The sequence below is a fragment of the Myxine glutinosa genome, chromosome 1 (genome assembly GCF_964187855.1).
Source record: "Myxine glutinosa chromosome 1, kmMyxGlut1.1, whole genome shotgun sequence".
Taxonomy (NCBI): domain Eukaryota; kingdom Metazoa; phylum Chordata; class Myxini; order Myxiniformes; family Myxinidae; genus Myxine; species Myxine glutinosa.
The window spans coordinates 142,065,594-142,090,751 of NC_136261.1; the positions used below are offsets into that span (position 1 = coordinate 142,065,594).

Here is a 25,158-nt window from a genome sequence, read left to right on the forward strand (position 1 = left end):
CCCTAGAGGGTCTCGGTTTAATTGCCGCAATATCAGCACCCCCTCACGTCTTTCTGTCTTCTCTGGTTCAGCTGGATCACACATCTCCTGGTTCACGCATCTGCCGCATCTGCCGCATCTGCCGCATCTGCCGCATCTGACTCCGCAGTCCCTTCCCCCACCCCCTTTTTATGAGGCGCATCGCGATCAAGCCGCCGGCCTGTTGGAAAACGCCCATCGGTGAGCTCGCCTCGGGCCTTGATTGGTCGCGAGGGCTCACCGATCCCCACCCCTTGAGGAGGCGTTGGCAAAGCCACGCCTTGTTCCTGGCGCTTTGCTGACTCCTCCCACCTTCTGCTCCGAGATGACCTCGTGTTCAATGGAGTCTTGGGGTGAAGGTGATGCCAATAACCCCACCCAAAGTTACTGGCACTTTGAAGAGGCCATGGGGGTGTCGGAGGGATCTATCTTATGTCATTCGATGCAATGCAGAGTCAACTAATGGGAAAACAGAGCCTTAAACTACATAGAATAAGAAATAACTATTTAGAAGGGTATATGGTGGCCTACGTGCTTGTACATGGACTAGCTACGGTGCACTCATTTCAATTAACAGCCAATTAAAGGGGAAAATGTACATAGGAAATTTTTAATACTGTCGCGGTTAACTTATTCGCATGTGACGGTTACCTTATGTTTGGTCATAATCCACATGCACGGGCCTGTGGGGGCTTTTGGTTGTGTGGAAGTGACCGCACGCGCGGTTGTGGAGCCACGCCCTCCGAAGAGGGGTTTTTGGCTTTATAAAAGCTGTAGCACTTCTGTTCGCGTTTTAGAGTGCTGGAGATTTCTGTACGAATAAACGAGCTTCGAACCCTACGAAATGGCCTCGTCCTCTCCCCTTCCGCGACTCCTAAACTGGGTGACCCCGGCTGCCCCCGAACGGATGCGGGTGCGGTTTTCGAACGCAGTTTCGATCGAACTGCCGGAGTTTTCGGAAAACGACGAGCGGCCATGTGGTTCGCGCATCGCGCTCGGCTCCTCCTCTATGACCAGAGGGGCGAGCCTGCTCCAGGACCCTCCGAAGGAATGCAGTTACGAGATGTGGGTGGCACTGCTGCTCATCTCTTGCGCACGCACTGACGTTGGCGGCACGGCTGCTTCGTTTACCTTCGCGTGCACTGCTGCTCACAACTCGCGAAAAACTCTACAGCTACAGCTCGCGTGTCGAAAGCTGCAACTCGCGCAACTACTACTCCTACTCTGCATCCTCGGGAGGCCCGCGAGGAACCTCAGCAGCCTCCCCCGAGGCCTTGACCAGCCCCTGGGTTGGCTCAACCCCTTTTCGCGTGCACCGAGGCCGAGCACTGCTCGAGCCTTCTCGGCACTGCCGAGCGCACCCGCGAACTGCAACCTCGGGAGGCCCGCGAGGAAACCTCGGCAGCCTCCCCCGAGGCCTTGACCAGCCCCTCGGTCGGCTCAACCTCACGGCGGCGTTTTTTCGCAAGTACAGAGGCCGAGCACTGCTCGAGCCTTCTCGGCACTGCCGAGCGCACCTGCGAACTACGTACATGCCCGTGGGAGTGCATTCTGGGGGGGGGGGGGGGGGGCGCATGTAGCGGTTACCTTATTCGCATGTCGCGGTTAACTTATTCGCATGTCGCAGTTAACTTATTCGCATGTGACGGTTACCTTATGTTTGGTCATAATCCACGTGCACGGGCCTGTGGGGCTTTTGGTTGTGTGGAAGTGACGCACGCGCGGTTGTGGAGCCACGCCCTCCGAAGAGGGTTTTGGCTTTATAAAAGCTGTACCACTTCCGTTCGCGTTTAGAGTGCTGGAGATTTCTGTACGAATAAACGAGCTTCGAACCCTACGAAATGGCCTCGTCCTCTCACCTTCCGCGACTCCTAAAATACTAAATTTACAAAGTGAAGGTTCTAAGAACCGTAACAATATATATATATATATATATATATATTGTTATATTGTTATGTCGATGTGGTAGTGATATGTAGAGCAGATAGATCTGAGTAGGTAACATGCTTTGTGTGTCGCAGTAAGGAAAACTACCTGTAATAAGTTCTTCATGTGTTGGCGTTTTGTCGGTAAGGAGTATACTTGTGAACCTACCAGGAGGTTCGTGTGTTAAGTAGAGTTAGGGATTAAAGAGGAGCGCCCTTGTATGTCTCACCTGGTCAGCCAAACCTTTGTCCCTTTTGGCACCGCAACCACTTAAGACACTTAGTTAGGATCCTTATTGCAACACTAAATAACGCCCTCCCCTGACATGACTGAGGAAGGAAACCAGGCCAGGACACCGCCGCATGGCCGCCGCCATTTGCACCTCCGACGGGCCTAACCAGATAGAGTGCCACGTGCTATGACCACACCACAGGCCTGTGATTCGGTGGAGGCCACTGATTGGGTGGCGCGCCAAGGCTGACGTCACCGCCGCGGAGTGATACGAGGAACCAGGAGTGAGGAACCAGCGTGAACCAGGAGTGATACGAGGAGCGGGAGGACTTTCGTGGAGTGAGTGAATTGCGCGACAGAGTTGGTTCAGAGCAGTTGCGTGGTAGTTGGTTCAGGGCAGTTGCTTCTGGCAGTGGTTCGAGAGATGCAGTGGAGCAAGTGAGTTGGCAAGTGGAGGAGTTGGCCAGCAGTGGAGTTCGGACAGGGAGAGAATTGTGAGAGTTGCTTCTTTGGCTTGAACTTGGCTCAAAGCGGCACTTGGCGTGCAGTGGACTTGCGCTCTCTTCCCCCCTTTGCCATTCTTCGTCGTTCTGTGGTCGTGCTCGAGTTGAGGGTCGACCTTGTGTGGAGCTCGCTGGCCTGCGTTGGATGCGTGGTGCCTGGTGCACGGACCTCGTGGGCGGCGAGAGGATCGGAGCTTGGAACGGGGCCGACTTCATGTGCAAACGATCAGAGCGTGGAGCGGGGCCTGGTGGCGGCCGAGCGGGGCAGTGTTACACGCAAGACTACAGACAGATAAGACGGCACACTACATTACCGTTCCCAATTACACGACAAACGTGTTCTTTTTATTAATTAATATCCCCTCGTCTCGTTTCTGAAATCTGTCGCGTGGGGACGTCCCGATTCGTATATTTGTTACCAGCGCGTGCTTTTTCCTACCCTTGCCTTTTTCCTTCAATAAACCCTTGTATTATTTTGCATCCCCTGTTAAACCTGTGCCCGCTTGAGTTAATCCCCTTACAGGACCGGAGCTACGTCGGTGCGCTGAAGGTAAGCTTTTGCCGCAGCCTTCCATTTTCCTTCTTCCTCCCGTGCGACACACATAGCCGAATCCGTGTTTGGGTAGTTGCCGCCGAATAAGACCGTTTAGGCCATCCGCGACTCTAGTGTTAACCGGAATATTATATATATATACATATATATATATATATATATATATATATATATATATATATATATATATATACAGACGGCATTTAATATGAAATTTTTTTTTCTTCTTGACTTGGGTTTACTTTCTTAACTCAGTATATTGTTGCGGATATGGGATTTGGCCTCAATCCATATCCGCTTGTAAATATTCCCCTATTTCCCCAATACTCCCCAACTATCCCCAATCCCCCATTCCCTAGTCCCATTGCCTGTAAATAACACTCTGTAGAACCGACCTTCCCCTTTTTCCCCCATTAAATGTCGTGCCCAGGTCCACCGCATCTCACGTAGACAACTTTCGGACATCTTGCTAGTTATTCTTAGTCTATGTCAGTTAAGGACTCGTTTCCATTAATTCTGACTCTTCGTTGCACCAGAATGTGATTATATGGCACCAGTAGTGAGTTTAGGACCTTCCCATACCTCCTCCCATCTTCTTCCCCAAACAACAACTACAACAACAACTACAACAACTACAACAACGGCGCGCGCGGGGAGTGTGCATCCTCACTCCGGCTCGGTTAGCCGCCATTACCCATGTGCGCCGACGGGGTTACCACGAAGGGGCCGGCTGTCAGCTCCTCGTCAGGGGCGGAGCCGGTAACCCCCCCGCACCCAATAAGAAGGGCGGACCGATTCCATCTGGGGCGGAGCTAACGAGCCGAGGGCGTGTCACTCCCCGCCGGATATACGCAGCCACTTACCGGACGTGACGTCAGATGCGCCCCCAGCTTGAGAAGACAAGTCACCACCTCCGAGCGCTGAGTGAGACCTCCCGCATCTTTGGACTGGACCGGGTCGATTTTGCCCCTGAGCCAAGGTGCACCTTGAGCCATCGAAGACCTGCCCCTCCTTGCCATCAATCCCCGTGTGAGTCAGTTTTGTCCCGTTTATCTGTCGTCTGTCGGGGCTAATATAAGAGTGTGTCTAAGTGCCTGCCTTTCTATGCTGTCCCTCTTGTCGTTGTAATCTGACCTTCCGCCCTAATATAACCTCCTCCGGAGGTCTTGAGAACCGTATCCCTGGTGTCGTGTCATTTTAATCCCAGCCGTTGTGTCCTTTTCCTTCATTGATTTAGCGTAGCGCGACTCGGCAACGTTCGAGTATAATCGGGTAACTTGTGCGGACACGGCGGCCATTCCGCTCGGCCCACCATAACATCAAAGTCGTGTCTGTAACAATTGGTGTCAGGAGTGGGATTCGAACCCACGCCTCCAAGGGAGGTAGAATTCGATCCGGAGCGCGTTTCCCGCGCTCGAAATTATAACGGCGAAATTTGATTTTGTTTTACGAAAATAAAAACCCGAATTTTGAAAGTCGCGCTATGGCGGATCAAGACAGCTGGGTTCCGGTAGAGGAGAGTGAGGCAGGGTCGATCCAGGATCAAATTGAGGGACATGAGGGACGTGAGGAGAGCGAAGCAGTGAGGGCGGCAGGGTCGCAAAATAGCGTTGTCGCGCACGAGGTGGCCACGGCGTCCACGCCCGCGACCGTAGCAGTGACGCTGGTGGATTCGAACCTTTTTTTCCTGCAAATGAGGGCCCTTATAGACCAAATTGGAGGTTTGAGAAACCAAATGGATGCTCGGGGTGAGCGATTGGAAGGCAAATTGAGGGACATGAGGGACGAAGCGAGGGGTACCGGTGAGGGATTAGACAAGAAATTTGGGAAGTTGGACAATAATTTTGAGGAGTTAGACAAGAAATTTGAGGGGTTAGACAATAATTTTAAGGGATTAGACGAGAAATTTGGGAAATTAGACAATAGATTAGGGGAAATACAGGAGGGGTTAATGGGGGTAGAAAACAGAATGGCCGCTCAAGAGAATCAAATGGAAGGGATGCAAAAAGGGTTAGAGGGGTTAGAAAACACCATGGAAGGCAAATTGAGGGACATGAGGGACCAAGCGGAAAGGGAAGTTAAACAAATGGGGCAGCAGATAGAGGGGGTCAGAATGGGGGTAGAAACCAAACTGGATGCTCACAGGGAGGAAATGGAGCAGATGAGGGTGGCATCTGGGCAGGAGATGCAAGTGATGGGAGAGGAGATCAGAAGAGGAGTGAGTGAGGAGGTCGGAGGAGTGCGCGAGGAGGTGAGGCACTGTAAGGAGCGCATGGAGAAGGAGGTGAGAAAGGGGACTGTAAAATTGCAAGGGGGTATAGAGGAGTTGACGCTGGGAGTAGAACAACTGACAGTGGGACAAAAGGAGTTGGGGGACCAGGTAAAGAAGAACACAGCGGTAATAGAGGGTTTAAAATCGACACAGAAGGAGATGAAAAAGGACGTAGGGGTAATTAAAAAAGAGTGTCAGACGGTACATGAGGACCTGACGAGGAAAATGGACAAGGTGGTAGAGGTGATGGAGGTTAAAGAGCGGGAGGTGCGGGAGCACATAGAAAAAAATAAAGTGGAGTTAGAGGAAGAACTTAAAGGGGCGCACGAAGAGATGAAGGAGGTGAAGCAGAAATTAGAAGAAGTGGAAGAAGGGGTGAGCGAAATTAAGAAGCGACGGAGAGAGGATAAGAAAGAGATAAAGGAGGAAGTAAAAGAATTGGTCCAAAGTCTGTGTTCGGATCGTGATGATGTGCTCATTAACCGGATGAGGGATTCGCAGGTGATGGAGGAGAAGCGAAGAGAAAGAGGACCCGGTGTAAGTGGTGACCAATATGGTCGTGCGTATGATGCGCCAGGTGATTTAATAAGCTTGGGGGTCGAGATGGACCCGGGTGTTCGTGAGAGGCCGTTGGTGAAGTGTGCGACAGGTCTGGTGTGCGAAAAAGGAGGTGTGCGAGAAAGTCCGACTCTGGGGTGTGTGAGGAAAAAGTGCGTGCCAAGGAGTGAGGGTGCTGGCGAGAATGAGTCGGTCGTAGCGCGTGTGCGAGGGAGCACATGGAAGCGCGGTGTGGTAAGTGTTACAGAGGGTGTGACGGGAGAGTGTGCGCAAGAGTGTGCGCGAGAAAGGTGTGTGACGGACAGGTGCATGAGGAAAGAGTGCGTTGTCAAGAGTGGAGGTGAGAGTAGTGAGAGTGACAAGGAGAGTGAGTTGGTTGTGACAGGTGAGCGAGGATGTACACCTGGGATGGAAGGATGCACACCTGGAATGGTAGAGCGTGAGTGGGAATGCACGCTGGAGTTGGTGGTGAGGCACGTGGTTGGGTGTGCGAATGAGAGCACACCTGTGATTGTCACAGAGGAGGTGACCGAGGAGGGGGCGCGAAGAGGTGTGTTGGTGAGGTGTGCGACCAACGAATGTGTGCCAAAGTGTTCGGTGGTCAGGTGTGTGACCAAGGCTGTGAGTGGAATGAGAGTACCTGGGTGTGTAAGGAAAGGTACGAGGAGCATGGAGACGGCTGGATGTTGGAGCACGAAAGGGGTAGCGTATGCGTGTAAGAACCCAGGTGAAGCATCGACGGTAACCAGGTTAGAGGTTAGGTCGACTTTTAGCCGAAGCGGGCCCTCGGTGCGTGCTGGGCCTCGCTTTGAACGGCCGCGTCCGTGCTCCACTAGGCGGAGCGGGCGGCTGGATAGGAAGGGTCGTCATGGCGACCACTTTTTGTTGAGGCATTCCGGCAGGTCGAGATCGAGCCATGGGATGGCTCCACGCCGAGGGGGTGTGTGGGATCTCGGCCCGGGTAAGCCCCCGTCTCTGCACCGAGTGCCGGACGCATCCAGCCGCTGGCACAGAACAACCCGCATTCATGGCTTGGCTTTACGAAGCCGGGCTTTGGACAAGAATTGGCGCACCGAGAGGCATTAGTGAGTAGACTGGGTGATGAGGTTAGTGTTTTGGACCCAAAATTAGAGAAAAACAAAATTTGATGATTGGCAAAGGATTGGCAGTAGTGATTGGCAGATGATGAGTAGGATTGGCAAATTTTTGATTTGTTGAAATTTGATGTGCAAAATTGGTAGTGAGCGATGGGCCCGGTGGGTAAGGCTGGCATCCCTGCCGCCCTTCCCATGTGGGGCAAAGGAGCAATAGATTATGGGGTGTATGGCAGTGAAAACTAGCCCGGGTGGGTTAGGTTATATTGGTAGGGATCTAGCGAAGATGACATTAGGTGACGTTAAGGTTAGTTAGTGACTGATACCTGTAGTGGGGACGCAGGTAGATTAGTATGGATGATAATGACGAGGGAGCGCAATAGTTTAAAGGGACGACTGGGAAGCGCAAGTTTCAGAAGGGAGTAGTTAGCTGAGATGATGCCGTGTGTGTGAGAATTGAACAGGTGTGATTGCACAGGTGTGCAACTGGACAGGTGTGTGGAGCAGTGTATGAGTAGTGAGTGTGTGGATCAGCGCGAATGCGCTTGGGGAGAGAAGGGTGCAGGTGGCACCAGGTGTGAGAGCACAGGTGTGCAAGTACAGGTGTGTGGAGAGAGTTGGAGTAAGTGGTACGGAGTGGTGTGCATGGTGCGAAGGTGTGGATGGGGGAAGAGTGGACCCCTTTCACGAGTACCCGGGGCGGGTAGTGTAAGTGTTAGGTAGAGGGTATAGGTAAATTGTGGTTGGATATTGGCATTTGTGGTGCGGTTGCAGAATGGTGTTGTGGATGGGTGCATTAGTGTTGTGGAAATGGCTGGGCGTGTAGCCTGTTAGTGTGTGTAGTTGGTTGGGCACTCCACCACTGTGAGGATGTCGGCCAGGTGAGGCCGCAGGTGGGCTCTGGGAGCCGGTAGTTGTGAGTGGGTGCCTGAGGATCCCGGGTGTGGATCGGGCAGCCCAGTGCCAGAGAGGGCACCGAGTGGGGAGAGCGCCAGAGGGCCTTCCCCAGGTAGTTAGGTTAGGGTAAGGAGCAGGTAAGCTCGGGGGCAACTGCAGTGGTGGAGGTGTGCAGGTGGGTAGACCCGCTGGGAGAGGTACACGCCACAGCCCAGAAATTGTGCGAGGGCACTGGGAGATGAATCGGGGGAGTGAGACCCCAAATTGAAGAGCACCACAGTTTGGCCAATGGGAATTGGTTTTTAGAACCCATAGTGTAAGAGGGCCAATGGTTTGGCAGGAGAAAGACCCCGGGTAGTGTAAAGTTGTTAAAGTCATTTAGGAAATAGTTAGGATTGATGAACCTGTCGCACCATACGCAGCCACTTACCTGTGGTGATGATGATGACTCCACACCTGTGTTTTCTTTGTTTTGTGTTGCAGGAAGTAAGGATTGCAGTGAGGATTTGTGAGACGCATCACGACGTGGATGAGACATTGGGGTGATTCCATCTCTCCCTCCTTAGGAGGGACTGATGATGAATTGGTGATGGCAAATTATGATGTTGAATTGGAGATGGCAAATTTTGATGAGAGTTGAAAATGGCAAATTTGATTGGTTAGGAGGGAGAGAAGACGAATTTGGTATATGGGAGGAACGGGGAAGACAGTAGGGATGTTTGTTGATTTGTAAAGTAGATGCTTATGGGTAGTGTTGTGTTTTGTGGATACAGTAAGGGGTAAGGGAGGGGCCATGTAGGTTACCTGGTGGGGGGGGGGGGGGCGTACGGTAGGAACGTACCTGTCTCACCTGGTTCCCATGTGCCCCCAGTGTGCATTACCTTACATTGCGTGCACTTTTGCGCCCTTACCACCTTACTCACTTGTCTTTTCTTTTGTCTCCCACCTCCGAGGATCTGGCTTTGGGGCAGAGAGAGAGGAGAGAGAGGTGCTGGCTACGCAGTTGTGGGCCTGCACTTTCGCTGCTTGCTGCCTGGATCGATACACCATATGGACCGCAATGTTTGTGGCCACCCACCATGGACCGCAGTTCTTATGCGGCCAAGCACCACCCGTGGATGGACCTATGGGTCAACGTGGCACCTATGCCATACAGGTGAACCACTTATAGTTGGCCCCCTGACGGCCACAATAAAGAAATGGACGCGGTTGGCGCCTTTCTTTATTTTTGAAAGAGGCAAGAAGGCCAAGTGCACCACACGAAGGCAAGACCAGCGGCAGAACATCGGCCGGCTGCGACACCACCGGTGATTTATAAACACTTTATTGGTGCACCGGATGGTGCTGATTGTACATGATGGGGTGGTGCTTTTGGTGCTTGGAAGGGGTGCTCTGCACATTATTAAAGGCCGTAAGGCCACAGAGCACTCGTGGGTTGGTGTATCGATGCTGGCATGCGTGCTCTCTCTATGCATAACATCTGCATGTGTTCCTCCAAAAACAGGTCCTGGATCGTAGTGTAAATATCAGCGTAGTCTTGTGTAAATAATGCTCCCTACCGGCTGTATGTTTAGTTTGAGAATTCTTTCCGCGATTCGGTTATCCTGTGGGTGTGTTTCTGTGAGGAGAAGGGTGCAACGTCGCAGGGGGACATATTTACTCATTTGTGAACATCTGTAAAACTGTCGCACTCAGGGTAGAGTTAATAGTAGAGGGAACTACATCTGAGTGCCACACTAAAGTAGGTAAAAATTTATCGGGTCGGGACGCCCCGAGGGTAGAGAAGGGTGCAATGTTGCGGATATGGGATTTGGCCTCTATCCATATCCGCTTGTAAATATTCCCCTATTTCCCCAATACTCCCCAACTATCCCCAATCCCCCATTCCCTAGTCCCATTGCCTGTAAATAACACTCTGTAGAACCGACCTTCCCCTTTTTCCCCCATTAAATGTCGTGCCCAGGTCCACCGCATCTCACGTAGACAACTTTCGGACATCTTGCTAGTTATTCTTAGTCTATGTCAGTTAAGGACTCGTTTCCATTAATTCTGACTCTTCGTTGCACCAGAATGTGATTATATGGCACCAGTAGTGAGTTTAGGACCTTCCCATACCTCCTCCCATCTTCTTCCCCAAACAACAACTACAACAACAACTACAACAACTACAACAACGGCGCGCGCGGGGAGTGTGCGTCCTCACTCCGGCTCGGTTAGCCGCCATTACCCATGTGCGCCGACGGGGTTACCACGAAGGGGCCGGCTGTCAGCTCCTCGTCAGGGGCGGAGCCGGTAACCCCCCCGCACCCAATAAGAAGGGCGGACCGATTCCATCTGGGGCGGAGCTAACGAGCCGAGGGCGTGTCACTCCCCGCCGGATATACGCAGCCACTTACCGGACGTGACGTCAGATGCGCCCCCAGCTTGAGAAGACAAGTCACCACCTCCGAGCGCTGAGTGAGACCTCCCGCATCTTTGGACTGGACCGGGTCGATTTTGCCCCTGAGCCAAGGTGCACCTTGAGCCATCGAAGACCTGCCCCTCCTTGCCATCAATCTCCGTGTGAGTCAGTTTTGTCCCGTTTATCTGTCGTCTGTCGGGGCTAATATAAGAGTGTGTCTAAGTGCCTGCCTTTCTATGCTGTCCCTCTTGTCGTTGTAATCTGACCTTCCGCCCTAATATAACCTCCTCCGGAGGTCTTGAGAACCGTATCCCTGGTGTCGTGTCATTTTAATCCCAGCCGTTGTGTCCTTTTCCTTCATTGATTTAGCGTAGCGCGACTCGGCAACGTTCGAGTATAATCGGGTAACTTGTGCGGACACGGCGGCCATTCCGCTCGGCCCACCATAACATCAAAGTCGTGTCTGTAACAATATCAATCTGGTGAGTTTCTTTTACACTTTGGTGATTTATTTGTTGAAAGAACCATGTCACTGATTGTCTGTCGCAGCAAGAAGTCAACAACAGGATTATATCACAGGTGGCATGGCAAAATGTACGGACAGGTGCATTTGATGATTGGCTTCACAGTCGGGTATACAATGGTTGTTGCGTTCTGTATTAGTGGAAAACAACTGCTGCACGTCTCCAAAAGTTATTGCCGCTTCCTCTGGAGATGGTCCGTCAACTCGACAATGCTGTTTGTCATGGAGTGGTGGCTTTACGAAATTCCGGCATGAAACAGCGTGCTATTGCTTGGCTGTATGGCATCACTCAAGGTCAGGTGTCAAAGATCCTGAAACGAAATGCTCAGAGGGGTGTCCCTACTCCAATACCGAGGCCAGGACGTCCCCGCAGAACCACAAGGAGGGATGATCGCCAGCTGCACCGGCTAGTCTGCAATGGCCGTACCAAGGCAGCTAATCGGCTAACGGCTGAGTGGCAGCAACTGACAAATGTGCCTGTATCCAGAAGGGCTATTCGATCAACGACTGGTTCAAGCAGGCTATCGTGCGAGGCGTCACCTGAGAAAGCCACGTCTGACCAGACAACACCGCCAGCGCCGATTGCAGTGGGCCAGAGAGCAGCGTCAATGGCAGCCAGGACACTGGAATCACGTGATATTCAGTGACGAGTCTAGATTTCTGGTCTATCGTCAAGATGGCCGCGTCCGAGTGCGCAGACAAGTGCATGAAGCCCACAACGAAGATTGTATAGTGCCAAGAGTCCAAGCTGGAGGTGGTGGGGTGACCGTTTGGGCTACTTTTCATGCAGGGGGCAAAACTGACCTGGTTGTTCTGAATGGAAACCTGAACAAGTTCAAGCACAGGGTCATTCTCGGAAGAAACATTGCTTCCATTTGTTCGTGCAGCCTTTCGAGGAAACTTTGTCTTCCAAAATGACAATGCACAGCCTCATCGTGCTCGCATGTTCCAACACTTTCTTGCTGACCGTTGTGTGGAGCATATGGAGTGGCCTGCCATGTCCCCAGATATGAATCCGATAGAGAACATGTGGGCAGAATTAATGCATCAAATCGACCACTAGGACCAGCAGCCGACCTCTGTGCGTGAATTGCAGCAGGCTATTGTCACTGCATGGCAAGCGATTCCGGTCCAAACCTTGGCAAATCTCGTGAACAGCATGCCTCGACGTGTCCGTGCTCTCCTGAATGCTCGTGGGGGTTACACGAAGTACTGAACTGTAATTTTACTGTCCGTAATCCCAGTCGTACTTTAACTTTTGTTTTGTTAAAAAAAAATTTGGCTAATGTGCAAAATAAAGAGATACTTCTGGAAAACGTACAGAAGTTTAACACAGTACTGTCCATGAATTGAGTTCGATATCAGTTTATATCACTTCTCAAGGATCAATTTATTTGTTTTGAAATGTCAAATGTGGTTTTTGTTTCTTTTAAAAGGTCACATTAACAAAATCTAGAATAATTTCAACATAATTCCAATGAACTTTTGGTTCTAAGACATCTTGAAAAGTAAGTTCACCCCCACAAAAAAAAAATTCCATATTAAATGCCAAGTCTGAGACCGCGAAGGAGGTGCGGAGACGAGGTGCCAAGGTGAGTGGCGGTATACGAGGAAATGTATATGATGTGAGGGGAGCTTCAGTCGGCTTGGGGGTTGCTTTGGACACGGGTGTTCGTGAGAGGCCGTTGGCGAAGTGTGCGACAGGTACGGTGTGCGAAGGAGGAGGTGTGCAAGAATGTCCGACTCTGGGGTGTGTGAGGAAAAAGTGCGCGCCGAGGAGTGAGAGTGCCGTCGAGAGTGAGTTGGTCGTAGCGCGTGTGCGAGGGGGCACATGGAAGCGCGGAGTGAGGAGTGTTACAGAGGATGTAACAAGAAAGTGTACACCTGTGGTGAGTGTTACGGAGGAAGTAACGGGAGAGTGTGCGCAAGAGAGTGCGCGAGAAAGGTGTGTAACGGACGGGTGCATGGGGAAAGAGTGCGCTGTCAAGAGTGAGGGAGAATGCACGCCTGTGGTGAGTGTTACAGAGGGTGTAATGGGAGAGTGTGCGCAAGAGTATGCGTGAGAAAGGGGTGTAACGGACAGGTGCATGAGGAGAGAGTGCGCTGTCAAAAGTAAGGAAGAATGCACGCCTGTGGTGAGTGTTACAGAGGATGTAACGGGAGAGTGTGTGCAAGAGTGTGTGCGAGAAAGGTGTGTAACGGACGGGTGCATGGGGAAAGAGTGCGCTGTCAAGAGTGAGGGAGAATGCACGCCTGTGGTGAGTGTTACAGAGGGTGTAATGGGAGAGTGTGCGCAAGAGTGTGCGCGAGAAAGGTGTGTAACGGACGGGTGCATGAGGAAAGAGTGCGCTGGCGAGAGTAAGGGTGAGTGCGCGACCGAGAGTGGAGGTGAGAGTAGTAAGAGTGACATGGAGCGTGAGTTAGTTGTGACAGGTGAGAGAGGATGTACACCTGGAATGGAAGGAAGCACACCTGGAATGGTAGAGCGTGTGTGGGAATGCACGCTGGAATTGGTAGTGAGACACGTGGTTGGGTGTGCGAGAGAGAGCACACCTGTGGTTGTCACAGAGGAGGTGACCGAGGAGGGGGCGCGAAGAGGTGTGTTGGTGAGGTGTGCGAAAGACGAATGTGTGCCAAGGTGTTCGGTGGTCAGGTGTGTGACCAAGTCTGTGAGCGGAATGAGTGCACCTGGGTGTGTAAGAGAAGGTGCAATGACGAGGAGCATGGGAACAGCTGGATGTATGAGCAAAGAACGGGCTGCGGGGTGTAAGCATGCAGGTGAGGCATCGACGGTAATCGGGTTAGCGGTTAGAACGACATTTAGCCGAATCGGGCCCTCGGTGCGCGTCGGGCAGCTTCGCGTGCCGCGAGGACCAGCGGGGATCCGAACCACGGCGGGTTCGAAAGGACCGCCGTACGTGATCCACGCTGGGCCGTGTTTGGAACGGCCCCGTCCGTGCTCCGCTAGGCGGAACGGGCAGCCCGATAGGAAGGGTCGTCATGGCGACCCCCTTTTGTTGAGGCGTTCCGGCAGGTCGAGATCGGGCCATGGGATGGCTCCGTGCCGAGGTGGTGCGTGGGATCTCGGCCCGGGTAAACCTCCTTCCCTGCACCGAGTGCCGGACGTATCCAGCCGCCGGCACCAAACAACCCGCATTCATTGCTCGGCTTTACGAAGCCGAGCTTTAGAGACGAATTGGCGCACCGAGAGGCATTAGTGAGTAGACTGTGTGACGAGAATAGTGTTTTTGACCCAAAATTAGAAAAAGGCAAAATTTGATGATTGGCAAAGGATTGGCAGAGTGATGATTGGCAGAGGATTGGTAGAGTGATTGGCAAATTTTAGATTTGTGGAAATTTGACGAGCAAAATTGGTAGTGGAACGTCCCTGATGTGGTGGGATGGCAACTCTGTCATCCCTCACAGTGGGGGGCAAAGGAGCACTAGTCTTATGGGGTTTATGGCAGTGAAAACTAGCCCGGGAGGGTTAGGATATATCGTGTGTAGGGACCTAGAAGATGACCTTAGGTGACGTTAAGGTTAGTTAGTGACAAGGATACCTGTAGTGGGGACGCAGGTAGTTTAGAGTGGATGATAATGACGTGGGAGCGCAATAGTTTAAAGGGGCGACTGGGAAGCGCAAATTTTGGTCACCTTAGGTGACGTTAAGGTTAGTTAGTGACAAGGATACCTGTAGTGGGGACACAGGTAGTTTAGAGTGGATGATAATGACGTGGGAGCGCAATAGTTTAAAGGGGCGACTGGGAAGCGCAAGTTTCAGAGGGGAGCAGTTCGATGAGATGATGCCGTGTGAGTGTTGGAGGTGTATTCAAGTGTATTGAGCAGGGTATGAGTAAATGAGTGTGAGGAACAGGTGTGATTGCACAGGTGTGCAACTGAACAGGTGGATGGAGCAGTGTATGAGGGAGTAGTGGTGATTGCGTGTGGTGTTGACCAAATGGTCCAGGAAGAGGAGGATGGTGCAGGTGGCACCAGGTGTGAGTGCACAGGTGTGCAACAACAGGTATGAGGAACAGGTGTATGGAATAAATGGTAGTCTGGAATACATGGAGTATTGGAATGGATGGTCGTGGAGTGAGTATGGTGGAAACAATGGAGTGGAGTGGATGGTACGAAGGTGTGAATGGGGGAAGAGTGGACCCCCATCACGAATACACGGGGCGGGTAGTGTAAGTGTTAGGTAGAGGGTATAGGTAAATTGTGGTTGGATATTGGCATCTGTGGTGCGGGTGGAAGAATGATGTTTGGATGGGTGCATTAGTGTTGTGGAAATGGCTGGGCGTGTAGCCTGTTAGTGTGTGTAGTTGGTTTGGGCACTCCACCACTGTGAGGATGTTGGCCAGGTGAGGCCGCAGGTGGGCTCTGGGAGCTGGTAGAGTTGTTGTGGATGGGGCCCGAGGATCCGGAGGACAGACCCGGGTAGCCCAGTGCCAGAGGGCACCAAGGGGTGACAGAGCCAGGAGGGGCCTTCCCCAATTAGATAGGTTAGGGTGAGGAGCTAGGTAAGCTCGGGTGGCAACTGCAGTGGTGGAGGTGTGCAGGTAGATAGACCTGCTGGGAGAGCTACACGTCTCAGCCCAGAAATTGTGCAAGGGCACCGGGAGATGAATCGGGGGAGTGAGACCCCAAATTGAGAAGCACCACAGTTTGGTCAATGGGAATTGGTTTTTAGAACCCATAGTGTAAGTTGGCCAATGGATTGGCAGGGAGAGACCCCGGGTAGAGTAAAGTGTGTTCAAGTCATTTAGAGGATAGTTAGGATTGAAGGCTCCTCGCACCATCTACATGCACTCACCTGAGATGATGTACCTCCACACCATGCCAGGTTGTTTTTGTATTTTTGGTGCAAATGTTTTGGATTGTGAGACGCATCATGACGTGGGTGTGACATTGTGCTTCATGTTCCATCTCTTCCTCCTTATGAGGATCGATGACGAATTGGGTGATGGCAAATTTTGAAGTAGAGGGATTGTGGAGACGAATTTGGTGTAGGGGAAATATGGGGAAGACGTGACAGTAGCGACGAATTTGTAATGTGTAGATTTTGTACATATGGGGTGAGGGCAAGGGTAGTGTAGGTGACAGGGGGGTGACGTACGGTAGGGACGAGCTTTCTCACTTCGCCCTCCGTACGCATTTCACCTTGCATTGCCTTATTGATGTGTACCCTTGTGACCTTACCCCTCGCTCATCTGTCTTCCCCCTTTTGTCTCCCACATGACCTGTGCGCCATTGGGCGCCGAGGGGAGCGTGCGTGAGTCCTCCATTGTGCGCCCGGAACTCCCAGAACCAGCTGTCTGCATCGATGCACCACATTATGGACCACATGCCTGTGGCCGAGCACCACTTATGGACCCCATGGGTTGGGGCATGGCCCCTCTGCTGGAACCGGCCATGAGGGCCCGAAATCTTGCTGGCGGACCTGGGCCACAGGGCACCGATGCCCCACAGGTGAACCACACTAGTCAGCCCCTGTGGGCCATAAATAAAATAAATAAAATGGACACGTTTGGGCAAGTTTTATTACAAATAGGCCGCCAGCAAAGGAAAAGACAACATCTGGAAGAACAAATAATAATAGCCAGCAGAGGGAGCCGAAGAGCAAGAGACCACCTGCAGGGTTAGGGGTTGTTGGTTTATTTTGATTATTCATGAACACTGATGAACTGTGGTGACTGCACCGATTGGTGCTTGAGGGTGCTTTGGTGCGTTTTTGGGTGCTTTCATGGTGCATTGATGCAGAGCAGACTGTCTCCCCCCCAGAAATAACAATTACAGGTCCTGGGTTAGTTTTGTAAATAAAAGTAGCGTCAACTGTAAATAATGCTCCCCACCGTCAGTGTATAGTTTGAAGACCATTCCGCAATTCGGTTAACTGTGGGCGTGAGTCTGTTAGGCAGGGTGCAATGGAGCAGCGGGACACATTTATTTATGTTTTAAAACTGTCGCACTCAGGGTCAGGTTAAAAGTAGAGGGAACTACACCTACGTGTCACACTAAATAAAAGTTGTAGGCCCGGGTCGTGCCTAAGAGGAGGAGGGTGCAGTGTTGCGGATATGAGGATTGCATTTTTTTTTATTGAGTGTATTTGTAGTGGTAAATTGTTGTGTAACCTTGGTTGAATATGGCCCCTCCTGCCTCCAGAGTTGTGTAAAGGTAAAAAGGGCGTCCGGTAGTTATTCCATGAAACACCACATTGCAGGACCCAATAAAACCCTTGTTCAGTAGCTTATATCTTATTATGTCTTTTAGAGTAAGGCCTTGTCTTCCATTAGAATAATACTCCATTGCACCGAATCAATTAAGAATAGCTCCCCTTCAATACTTCCATTTCCCAGCCAAACTCTCCATCTGCGGGTAAAGCAGTTCACAAGCGTGGGGTGCACGCCCTCTCATTTCGCTGCTATAGTGAATATGTGCTCCGTGCTCTGTTTGAACAGGAGGGGTGGGGTCACCCGGGAGAGGCAAGCCCAGGGCGCGCCACGAAGGGCGGGGCTGTTCAGCCCCATGCCCAAATAAGGAAACAAGCCCGTGGCTCGCCACGAGGGGCGTGCCGTCAGCGCCATGCCCAAATAAGGAGACAAGCCCGTGGGATTACCATACAAGGTCACGAAACAGAGCACGGGGGAGGAGGGCGGTACCGAAACCGAAGGGGGCGTGTCAGTCCCGCGCTGGAGAGAAGTGAGAGGAAAAAAATACGAGCTGAGCTGCGTGGAGAGGGACATGACAAAGAAAGGGTCCAAGAGAAAGCAGAGGAACTTTTACGAACGAGTTGCAAAGAGATACGGCAGATGAGTCCAGCCCCGTTTTCAACCAGCCGCGTGAAGCCCTGACGGGGCAGCGAGTAACCCTGCCGGCGTGCGCTGTAAAGCCGAATACCAGGAGCTGCCGGCGTGCGCTGTAAAGCGGCTTTCAAGGAGCTGCCGGCTCCCCGCTTCCCGCCCGGAGTGGACCTGCTCGCTGTGCCCTGTGATCCCACCTGCTCATCCTTTCCAGCCATTCCTGCCTGCAAGTTCCCCATTTGCGTACGTGAGTTTGTTTTGTTCGTGCTGTCCTGGGTAGTAACTAAGTCTGTATAAGCTAGTAATTTTCACTGTGTCACCTGCGTTTTCATGTCCGCTGTAAATACCCGTGACTGCTCTTTTTGCTTATGTGTGTAAATAATAATAAACCCCGTTACTCTTCTGTACGTCTTCTTCTTCTTCCTCTTTGCATTCGTCATCTTAGTCTTTTCCACTTTGAGTATCTGTGGCGCGATACGGCCAACGTTTGGGTGAATCGGGTTTAGTCGGGGAACAACTGTTCGGTCGCGGAGCCTCCGCTCGGCAAACAACATCCTTATCCGCGGACCGTAACAATATATATATATATATATATATATATATGTATATATATATATATATATATATATATATATATATATATATATATATATATATATATATATACACACACACCAGCAAAGGTACCCATCAATGACGGAGGTTCATAGATGTCTGACCTGAAATGAACAAATTCCTTTGGAGTGTGCAATGGTAGAAACGGGAATTCAGTATAAATATTCAGTGAGCATACGTCGCAATGGGTGCAGCTGGTAACCTCGACAACCTTGTTCCATTCAAACAGCTAAGATTTCCAATCCATGATTGTTGTACCCCCGAAGTGCTGCTCGGGATTGAAGGTGATATTATGAAAGCTCAACTGGGAAATGGGTTTAGGCATGTTTTTGGCCTACCGCCTGATGGAAGATCACCAAAGTTCTTTCCATACCAACCGACCCCCTCCAGGCACCTGTACATCTCCACATTGTTTCTACAGCTCCTGACCTCCTCCCCCCCCCCCCCCACCCCCTCTCTATACTTCCCACAGCATTTCATTACGGTTTCCCATTCAATGATCCATAGATCAGTAGTTTCAGTTTCACTTTTCAACATCGGTTTCGCTTTGAGATATCAGTTTCGCTTTGAAATACCAGTTTAGATTCGTCATTGCAACTTGTGCTGCGACGCAAATATTGCACAAAGTTCATCAAAACCGATTTTGGGAGGAAATCTTTTCGAATTTTCTAAGGGGTCTAAAGTGTATTTAGGGTCATAAAGAGGATGAAAGTATTTAAAGAATCAAGGCTCTTAAAAGGGCCAAATGGTGTCTAAAGGTGTCTATGGATGAAAGAGCAAAAGGGGACAAAAGTATCCAAACTGTCTTAAGTTGTCCAAAGTGTCTTAAAAAGTCAATAGGTCTTAAAAGCGTCGAAGAAGGTGTATGTGTCTCCAAAGGGTCGAAATGGGTGTGAAGGGGTCTAAAGGGTGTCATGTTCCAAGAGGTGAAGATTGTAGAGGGTTTAAGGGGTCTAAAGGTGTCTAAGAGGTGTTTAGGGTCCACATGGAGCAAAGGAGTATAAAGGGTCAAAGCGATCTAAGGGATGTAAAGTGTCAAAAGTGGTCTAAGGGGTTTAAAGGGTTTAAGGCGTGTAAAGGGCATAAGGGGTCTAAGGGGTCTAAAGGGGTCTAAGAGGTGTAAAGGATCAAAAGGGGTCTAAGGGTTTTAAGGGGTCTAATGGGGTTTAAATGGTCTAAGTCTAAGGGATCTAAGGGGTGTAAAGGGTCTAAAGGATGTAAAGGAGTGAAGCTGTAGTCAAGAAATTACCTCGGGTTAGTAATTAAATTAACTCTTGAGTGGAACTCGGCAATAACGGGCCAAATTACCTCCTCATCACGGTATAAACCCCTATTAAGGTACATAGTGGTTAAAGGTTCGTTGTGAATAACATTGGGAGCTCAAAGGAGTATGATCACAAACAGCAAAACAACAACCACCTTGTTGTGGTGTGATTGTTGGAGGGTTCACCCGTTGGCGTGTGTTGGTTTGTGGATGGTGTCACGTGGGTCATTCTTTGTACAAACTATTTTTTCACCCTTGAGAGTTATGTTTTTAGATGAGCAGTAAAATTATCTTTAAATCTATGTGTAGGTTGTCTTTGTACTAATTCGTATTTTGAATAATTAGTGAATTTCAGAGGTCACGTGACTCCTTTGCCGAAATTCCCGATCATGGTAACGCCTTAAGAGTTGTTTTTCACATCTGATAACACATTTGACGATCGGAGGTCACAATCTCACTAATTATATCGGTATCAATGTTGAAATCCGAAAAAAAAATTGGGCTTTTAATAAAGCTTTGTATATGTGGATCAACCCTTGGAGATCATGGCGACAGGTGGCAGCTTGGATGTCTATAAATTATCAATTGTGAGAAAATAACTGTTTAAAGCCCCTATTTAGGTGCAGGGTGGTAAAAGGTGTTATACTATAAAGTTTTGTGGCGATTAACCTTGGGAGCTCAGAGGAGTAGGTTCACAAACAAACAAACAATTCGCTTTTATATATATATATATATATATATATATATATATATATATATATATATATATATATATACGTATATATATATATATATACACATATATATATATATATATATATATATATATATACATATATACATATATACATATATACATATATATATATATATACATATATACATATATATATATACATATATATATATATATATATATTTATTTATATATACATACATGCACACACAGATATAATATGCATAAAGAGACAGACAGATATTAATATATGGTTGTAAGTATATGTATATGTGTCCACTCATGGTAAGTATCTAATTAATAGGAAAAGCAAACGTATGTGCCAAGTTGTTTTGTTTCTTTTACAAACATTTTCAAAAGGGATGGAAATTCACAACCAGTATACGAATCCATGAGAGTCAGTCCCACATCACAGTCTTCATTGAGCAAAGTGAATCGATATAATACACTCGCACCTTGAAAATGAACAAAGACCCTTTCCGCAACCCCATTGTCCTTTTACACGTGTGGTGTAACCTTATAAACACCATAGCTGGCTGTGCAGTGCACGCTCAAGAGGTCAGGACGACCCTCCATTGTGAAGGACCACACAAAAAGGAAGCCTGTTCTCAGTCATCGTGGAGATGTGAATTGGGAAAGATGGAATAAATCAAAAGGGTCTTTCCCGAGGGAATCAACTCGTTGGACAATCAGGTGAGATTCTGATAGGCTGACGTGGAAATACATGGGGATGAGGAGTTGAAAACGACAACACCATATCAGGTACAACAGAGCACCACGCAATGGTCGTTTGAATTGGTTGTAAATAAATAAATGCCATGTGGAGATCATCTAACGCGATCGCGGGGGGCAGAGGGGGGCCCGGGGCACACGTGCACAGGGATCACGTCCCGTGGAACAGGATTCCGTTTACTTATATGTTATATTTCCCACCAACGAGCGATGGATATAAATGAAGAGGATCGATGAGGAAAGGGCCATGTTATTTAATCAGCCTTTGCAGCACCAGGTCGGCATTCCTCACCGATAAGACGTTTGCTTCCTGAGCGCCAGCGGCACGCAGCGCTCCCCGGGAACCTCCAGAAGACCGATGAATTCGGCTCCTCCAGGTCGAGCCGGTTCTTGGTCGCGGGCTGGGCTTCGGAGCTCTGCAGGCTGCGCTTCGGCCATCGCAGCACCTGCTGCGAAGGAAGAGACGGAGAGAGAGGAGAGATAAGAGAGAGAAAGAGAAAAAGAGCGAAGAGAGAAAGAGAGAGAAAGAGAAAAAGAGCGAAGAGAGAAAGAGATAAGAGAGAAAGAGAGAAGAGAGAAAGAGAGAGAAAGAGAAAAAGAGAGAGAAAGGGTAAAAGAGAAAAAGAGAGAAAGAGAGAGGGATAGAGAGAGAGTGAGAGTGAGAGTGAGAGAGAAAGAGTGAGGAGAAATAGTGAGGAGTGAATGCAAGCTCGACCTCTGTTCGGATATTTGTATAAATCACGATCCGAGGAGCTCTCAGGATCCGAAAAAGAGGTTGGGGAAGACGATGCGGAGAGAGGAGATAAGAGGGAGAGAGGGTGGGTGGTGGAAGCTCCAGCTGTCGCTGCCGCCCCCGGGATGAAGCTGGACGAACGAGTTGTACCACCCGCCTTGTACAACCTCCGCAACTCTCACGCTACCGAGCCTGCAGCAACCACGCTGTGATGATCAGCATCGGCACCGCGATCTCGGCGGCCGCACTGCTTTAAATACCCGAGGCTGCGTCGAAATCTGCACTCTCTTGCATCGATCCACATTACTCCATCAGCTCAATCAGCACCACACATCACGAGACCGGCACCACAAACCAAGAGACCAGCACCACGAGACCAGCACCATGCACGAGACAAGCACCACAAACTAAGAGACCAGCACCACGAGACCAGCACCATGCACGAGACAAGCACCACAAACCAAGAGACCAGCATCACGAGACCAGCACCATGCACCACGACCAGCACCACGCACCACGAGACCACCACCGCACACCACGATACCAGCACCATGCACGAGACCAGCACCACGAGACCAGCACCACAGACGAGACCAGCACCACGAGATCAACACCACGAGATTAGCACCATGAGAACAGCACCAAACATCACGAGACCAGCACCACGAGACCAGCACCATGCACGAGACAAGCACCACACACCATAAGACCAGCACCATGCACGAGACCAGCACCACACACCACGAGACAAGCACCACGCACGAGACCAGCACCACGCACGAGACCAGCAACACACACGAGGCCAGCACCACGATCAGCACCACGAGACCAGCACCAAACACCACGAGACCAGCACCATGCACGAGACAAGCACCACACACAATAAGACCAGCACCATGCACGAGACCAGCACCACACACCACGAGACCAGCACCACGAGACAAGCACCACGCACGAGACCAGCACCACGCACGAGACCAGCAACACACACGAGGCCAGCACCACGAGATCAGCACCACGAGACCAGCACCAAACACCACGAGACCAGCACCATGCACGAGACAAGCACCACACACAATAATACCAGCACCATGCACGAGAACAGCACCACGAGACCAGCACCACACACCACGAGACCAGCACCACGAGACCAGCACCACGCACGAGACAAGCACCACGCACGAGACCAGCACCATGAGACCAGCACCACACACCACGAGATCAGCACCATGCACGAGACCAGCACGAGATCAGCACCACAATATCAGCACCACGAGATCAGCACCATGAGATATCAGCACCACGAGATATCAGCACCACGACACCAGCAATCCGCACCATATGACCAGCACCATGAGACCAGCAACCCACACCATGAGGCCAGCAACTCACACCATGAGACCAGCACCTCGCACCATGAGACCAGCACACCGCACCATGAGGCCAATAATCGTGCACCGATCCAACATCACGGCAACTATTTTGACACGAAAACGATCACTTTCCTGGCCATTCATTATACGTACAAAGAGGCATCTGCAGAATCTAGCAAATTTGCTGCACTGGCATAAATACGTCACTTTGTGCGATACCCTAACATCGGCACAGCTGCACTTGCATCGATACATCGGTATAAATCGACATAAACCATAATATACCAAATGGCCAATACCATTCTTCTTATGAAATACATTAGTCTTGTTCGTATTCCCATCTGAACCTCCACGTTACACTGTCAGTGTTCCCATCTGAACCTCCACGTTACACTGTCAGTGTTCCCATCTGATCCTCCACGTTAGACTGTCAGTGTTCCCATCTGATCCTCCAAGTTAGACTGTCAGTGTTCCCATCTGAACCTCCACGTTACACTGTCAGTGTTCCCATCTGAACCTCCACGTTACACTGTCAGTGTTCCCATCTGAACCTCCACGTTACACTGTCAGTGTTCCCATCTGATCCTCCACGTTACACTGTCAGTGTTCCCATCTGATCCTCCAAGTTAGACTGTCAGTGTTCCCATCTGATCCTCCACGTTAGACTGTCAGTGTTCCCATCTGATCCTCCACGTTAGACTGTCAGTGTTCGCATCTGAACCTCCACGTTAGACTGTCAGTGTTCCCATCTGATCCTCCACGTTAGACTGTCAGTGTTCCCATCTGATCCTCCACGTTAGACTGTCAGTGTTCCCATCTGATCCTCCACGTTACACTGTCAGTGTTCCCATCTGAACATCCAAGTTAGACTGTCAGTGTTCCCATCTGATCCTCCACGTTAGACTGTCAGTGTTCCCCATCTGATCCTCCACGTTAGACTGTCAGTGTTCCCATCTGATCCTCCACGTTAGACTGTCAGTGTTCCCATCTGAACCTCCAAGTTAGACTGTCAGTGTTCCCATCTGATCCTCCATGTTAGACTGTCAGTGTTCCCATCTGATCCTCCACGTTAGACTGTCAGTGTTCCCATCTGATCCTCCACGTTAGACTGTCAGTGTTCGCATCTGAACCTCCACGTTAGACTGTCAGTGTTCCCATCTGATCCTCCACGTTAGACTGTCAGTGTTCCCATCTGATCCTCCACGTTAGACTGTCAGTGTTCCCATCTGAACCTCCACGTTAGACTGTCAGTGTTCCCATCTGATCCTCCACGTTAGACTGTCAGTGTTCCCATCTGATCCTCCACGTTAGACTGTCAGTGTTCCCATCTGATCCTCCACGTTAAACTGTTGGCGTTTAGATGTCGTCACTTTTATCAAACTATTTCCCATTAGAAGTTGATCAATTTAGTTAACGTTTTGCAATGATCGATAAAGCGGTTTCAAAGAAGAATATTTTCAAAGATTTTCGCTTGCAGCCAATATGGCTGCCCAATTACATGACCTATGACATCATAAATGCACACTGGCTGCAATTGGTTAGGGAGTGCATCTCACCCAGGTATGGATATGAGAATAATACTTCTATCCATCCTAAATATGGTATCATTGTCTCATTCGCTGCTCTTTGGACCAGATTTTTCCCTGTCAGCTCCAAAACAGGCATCAACATAATCTTCACTTTTGTGCGTAACCAGTTATTAGGAATCGAGCTTAATTGAGAACCTGCTTCCATAAGGCTGTTGCTTCTACTGCATCGAACTGACAGGAGACAAGGCACTGTTCACCCATTATCTTCATGAGTTTGACTTCCTGTTTTGCAGTCAGTGGTCTGGCAGGGCACCCATTCCAACTTAGCTCTGTAGCTTGTTCACCCATTCAGTTCCTTGTCTGTTAGGACATGTTTTTCCCAGTTACTGTTGGTCCT

At 50.1% G+C, this 25,158-nt stretch overlaps 1 protein-coding gene across 1 annotated transcript in view; it reads right to left on the bottom strand.

The window, feature by feature from the left end:
• The window catches only part of LOC137429041 (diacylglycerol kinase iota), a 687,154-nt gene extending 665,634 nt beyond the window's left edge, over positions 1-21,520 (bottom strand). Inside the window, exon 1 of the mRNA XM_078777718.1 lies at positions 21,419-21,520. The gene's annotated coding sequence lies outside the window, so the exon portion shown is untranslated. The remainder of the gene's footprint in view (positions 1-21,418) is intronic.
• Between the last annotated feature and the right edge of the window lie 3,638 nt (positions 21,521-25,158).